Here is a 6,000-nt window from a genome sequence, read left to right as displayed (position 1 = left end):
GGATATGTTGTGGGTTTTTCAGTCAAGGTCCTCAAGGACACTAATTCAAATGAGTTTGAGAGTCCATCTCAAAACTTGACATTAGTCTAAGAGTGCGACCAACATCCACCGATGTGTTTTTTAACCTATAAAAGGAAAACCAACCCAAATCCCAAATTATAGAAAAATTATGCACAACAAGATTATCAAAACTGATATTGATGTAGTCATGTAGCGCAAATAACCATCCAACATGAGTCATGAACATCACTTCCTCGTTCCTCCCATTCCCAACTTTCCTTCGATTTTAATATTTTATCATTTTTTTTTTTTTTCAAAAATGCTTTTATTTTTATTTCTTTGGTTTTGGGTATTAGTGCTATGTGGGTATTATTTATATTTCGAAGTACAATTCTAGAATTTAAACATGATAGCACAACATTAATTACACCAGCACCCACTATATGCCAAAACTTTTGAAAAATGAAAGCAGTCATACCATCAGGGCCTGGAGCTTTTGAAGGATACATCTGAAATAAGGCAAATCGAACCTCTTTTGGATGAAAATCTCTCACAAGCCAATCATTCATCTCCTCCATAACTACTCTAGGAATATGGGCTACCACTTCTTCAATGGCATTCAAATTTAAAGATTGGAAGATAGCTGAGAAATGTTGAATTATCACCCTTTCTATATCGCTTTGTTGCTCTATCACCGTACCATCCATCTCCTTTAGCGAGACAATTAAGTTTTTTTTCCTCCTTACAGACGCCTTTGCATGAAAAAATTTTGTATTACGATCACCTTCACGCAACCAGCTGATACGGCATCTTTGTTTCCAATAAATTTCTTCTTTCTCAACTATAATATTAATTTCATGCGTAAGAGCTTCACATTCCGCCCACGATGAATCCCTGTTGTTCTACTCTAGCACTTGCAGCCTATTTCACTTTTCCTCAATCTTTTTGCCTAAGGAACACAGTGAATTTTTACTCCAGGCTAACAACTGCTTCCTACATTCTTTTATTTTGTTGCGCACTTAGAACATAGGACTTCCATTGAAGGAAACAGACCAAGCATTTGCAATTGTGTACTTGCAGCCTTCATCTTTCACCCATGCTTCCTCAAAACAAAATTGTTTTTTATACATCCCAATTTGAAATTGCGATTGCCTTCTTAATCACACCCGAATGGCCATGTGATCAGAATTTGCAAAGCTTAAATGATGAACTTCAAAGTGAGGAAAAATGATCATACCATTCTTGGTTAGCTACCCCACGGTTGAGTCTAACATATACCTGATCCTGTTCATCTCTCCGATTGCACCATGTGAAGCGAGTACCTTTAAAGCCCATGTCCCTTAATCTGCAATAGTCTATCACTTCTCAAAAATTTGCCATTTGCCACTCACTTCTTGGTTCCCCTCCTTGTTTTTCATTCATTGAAAGTATCTCATTGAAGTCTCTTATCCATATCCATGGCAATGTGACGTGCTGATGAAGTAGGCGCATCAAATTCCATGCCTCAATACGCTTCAAATTTTCAGGGTGCCCATAGATACTTGTCAATCTCCATGAAACCCCATCCTTCTCTGTCACAATAACATCTGTATGGCTTTTTGACAAGGTTTTCAATTCACATCCCATTCTAAATCCCATAACAAAGCCAAACCTCCACCCATTCCAGTTCTATCTACACACACTACATTATCTATTTTTAATTCATCTCTCACTTCTTCTATGCCTTTCTTTTTAAGTTTAGTCTCCATCAGAAATACAGTTCTAGGACGTTGAACTTTAATGAGCTTAGAAAGCTCTCCAACAACACTTGTCCCCGAGTCCATGGCAATTAAGGCTTAATATACTCATAGTTCAGCTACCTTAATCACCTTACTTCATATATTCAATAATCCAACACAAAACTCATAAATCTGTGACCTTTTAAAAGACAAATTTACTTGTAACCAAGATAAAGTGCTGTTGAGATAATATGGAAGCTCTCCACTTTGCAAAGACCCAACTACCGTCTTTCATTGCTAAGAACGATTAGCCCCTTCACTCCAAGATATGGGTTGGTCCACGAAGCTAAGAACTCACACAATTGTTGACAAGCCTTTAGAACTACAATGAAGTTGATCAAGGCCTTGGGATTTTGAGGCGACGACCTCTTTCGACGATGCGAAATCCACTAGCTAGGCAAGGGAAACCCATACAGGGAAGGCTGGAAGCCCACAAACTGGGTGAGGAAAGCCCACAACCTGGGCAGCTGAAGGTCTCACTAAGGAGACAAGAGGGCCCACGAAGGGACAATGATGTCTAGCGACGGAGCAAGCTCGCGAGGAAGCTAGAGAAAGCTCAAGTGCAAGATAGCAGACAGTGCCAATCGTGTGCCGAGAGGTAAAGGTGGTTTAGTTTCTTCTTAGTAATATTCTTTATTATTACAATATGTGTTACTTCTGATAATTTCTTTTTTCTTTTTTTTTCTTTTTTAAAAAATTTAGTGGTGTTATATTTGTGTTGATTTGAGTATGTAATGCAATTCACCACCACTCCACACTTACCAAACCGTAGAAATTCTGTAGAATCCATCAATTTGGCTAGAGCAATCAGAGAGGGGTATTTAATTTTTAATATTTCAAAATGTGTTATTTCTAATAATTTCTTTTTTTTTTTTTTAAATTTCTGTGGTGTTGTATTTGTGTTGACCATAGGTATGTGATGCAATTCACCACCATTCCACACTTACCAAACCGTAGAAATTATGTGGAATCTATCAATTTGGCTAGAGCAATTAGAGAGGGGTATTTAATTTTATTATTTCAACATGTGTTACTTCTAATAATTTCATTTTTTTTTTTAGTTTCAGTGGTGTTGTATTTGTGTTGACTGTAGGTACGTAACGCAGTTCGCCACCATTCCACACTTACCAAACTGTAGAAATTCTATGGAATCTATCATTTTAGCTAAAGCAATCATAGAAGGGTATTTAATTTTTATTATTTCAACATGCGTTACTTCTAATAATTTCTTTTTTTTTTAATTTCAGTGGTGTTGTATTTGTGTTGACTGTAGGAATGTAACACAAATCGCCACCATTCCACACTACCAAACTGTAGTAATTTTGTGGGTTGGCGCACCCAAGTCCAATACGCATGGACACGTCATGCGACCATGGACCACTGTTTTAAAAACCGGACTGGACTGGCTAGTCCAACGGTTCAATCGGGAATCGAGAACCAGTCCGATTCCGTTAAAAGCCCCAAAACCGGTCAATAATCGATCAACAACCGGAAAACCGGCCAAAAATTGGGGTTGAACTGAAAATTTAAAAAAAAAAACTGTTCGATGACCGGTTCGGTTTTTTAAAACCATGCTATGGATGCGGCTGCACACGCGTCCGTGACAATTTTTTTTTTTTTTTTTTTTTCGTTTTTTGATTTGGTTTGAAATGGGCCAATACAAGAAGAGAAAAGAAAAGAAGTGATGGAAAAAAAAAATCAAATAAGCGGAGAAAAGAGTTTTATAGAAGTAAGTACTTGACTCTGATAGAGAGAAAATACAAAGAAGTGAAAGAACTGAGAATAATATGAAGAAGAAGAAGAACAAAGAAGGAATTGTGAGAGGAGAGCACAACAATTGAGAAAAACATTTATTAAAATATATACAGTAGATACCATGGTTGTTAAAATCTCGATCTGAATTTTACGATTCTACGATTTTACGATATCACCTGCCCAAAACGATCTAAATCTTTCAAAGATCTTAGCGATCGTTTAGGATCGTGCGATTCTAACAATTCCAAATGATTTTGGTTTCTTGTAATCTTCTTTTAACTTAATAGAAGGTTCAGTTGGATCCAAATGAAAAATAATATTTCAATAGATCAAGTTTTGCTATTCTAATGTAGCGAGATAGAGTGTTAGTTGAAAAAAAAAAAAATCCCAATAGAGTGTTACGTTTTGATATTTTTGACATCTTAAATGATGCTTACAAATGGATGTAATGATGCATGGTAATTACATTAAGTGGATGCAAATATTTTATTTTTTATGAATGTATAATTTAAGTGATTATTTAACATACCAATTTGTTTTTTTCTTTTTTCTTTTTTCTCAAATAATGTTAGATCTTACGATTCACAATCCGATCTTACGATCCATGATTCCACTTACATCCCACGATCTTACGTAGGATCCTGATTTTGACAATCGTGGTAGATACATAAAAGAGAGAGTCAAGTGGGGTGGGGGTGGGGGTGGGGGTGAATTGGAAAAAGGAAACTTCTAGGAAGGTGTATGATTTATAAACGCCATTACACATTTCCTTATTTACAAAAACACCATCACCTAAAAAAAGGTTTCTTTTGAACCATAATTACATTAGCAAATTTATTAGTATTATTATTAATATTAGAAAATTCCCTTATTTACAACAATTCCATCTCTTTTTCACATGCTCTTTGATCTCTTTAGCTCACTCTATATATGTCCCTCAATCTGTTTCTATTATCCTATTTTTTAGTTTTTTATATAAGTTGTGAGTTGATTTCTTATTTAGTTATTATATATTTGTCAAATTATATGAAAAAATATGCTTAGCAATATATATAAAATATAAATAAAAATATATTTAATAATTTATTAATAAACGTATCCTGCTGCACCCTACTTTTTCAAAAATTGCCAAGTCGCCGCACCGCACCCGTGCTTCCTAGTTTTTATTTAAGCATGTGTTACTTCTAATAATTTCATTTATTATTCTTTTTTAAATTTTAGTGGTGTTGTATTTGTGTTGACGGTAGGTATGTAACTCAATTCAATGTGGAACCACCACCACCGGTAAGTTTTTGTTTGGTGCAAGTTCTTACACAAGTATTGTAATTTTTATTCATTGTTCTTTTTACTGATGTTATAACGAAATTGTAATATTACCCTTGCTAAATTTCCACAAAGATTACTAAACTTAATTTTCCCCTTAAGTCTCATAGTCTGGAAAGCATGGGTGCGCTGATTGGGTCGGTGCACTCGCATTCGATACGCACAGCTGAGGATGCAGCTGGACATGCGTCCGAGGCGAAATAAGTGTTAAAAAAAAAAAGTAAATTTTTTTTGTCAAAACACACTGTTTGACATCCTAGTTAAAAAAAAAATAAAAATAAAAAAAAAATCCTAAACTCATCTCAAACTCTCTTTGAGTCTCTCGTTACTCTTAAATTGGTATATGTTTATTATTATATGAAAAAATATGCTTAGCAATATATAGAAAATATATTTAATAATTTATTAATAAAAGTAACACATAATAAAAATATATTAATAACATATGTTTACCATTATATTAATAAGCATATATTTATTAAAAATATGCTTATTAATATAAAAGTAACATATGCTTTTTTATATAAATAAACATATTTTTACTATTATTATATAAATAATAATTTTTTTAATAATTTTTAAATTCCAGTGGTGTTGTATTTGTGTTGACGGTAGGATTGTAAAGCAATTCACCAATATTTCACACTTTCCAAAACTTAATTCTCTTTATGCATTTAAATTCAATGTAGAACCGCCGGTCACAAGAAAAGATATACCAAAGCCAACTAACGATGTGAACGTAAGTTTTTTGTTTGATGTTTTTATTTTAAAGTTAGCAATTTTTAAATATTGTTAGTAATATCAAACTTTATTTTGCAGAGTTTTGAAAATTTTTTGAATAGACTCCCAAAAATGTGGGAAGTTGATCCAGACAATCAAGCTATCTTACATTTCAGTGATGAAGGAGGAAGAATTTTTCTTGATATCGGTAAGGTATTATGCAGAATGCATATGAAAAAAAAAAATTTGCAGGGAATTTGCTGCATGGGATTCGAATTCATAAAAACTATAGTGTTAGTTTTCCTTTTCCCTGTGGTAAGCTTGGTAAAACCACTACAATCAGTCAGGGATAGAAACTGACTTACACCATGTATGTAGGATGGTGGCCATGGTCATAGCCAAAGAAATTCCAGATTATGAGAAA

This window comes from Quercus suber, unplaced genomic scaffold (genome assembly GCF_002906115.3).
Source record: "Quercus suber isolate HL8 unplaced genomic scaffold, Cork oak 2.0 scaffold_554, whole genome shotgun sequence".
Classification (NCBI taxonomy): domain Eukaryota; kingdom Viridiplantae; phylum Streptophyta; class Magnoliopsida; order Fagales; family Fagaceae; genus Quercus; species Quercus suber.
Note: the sequence above shows the minus strand (reverse complement) of the source record.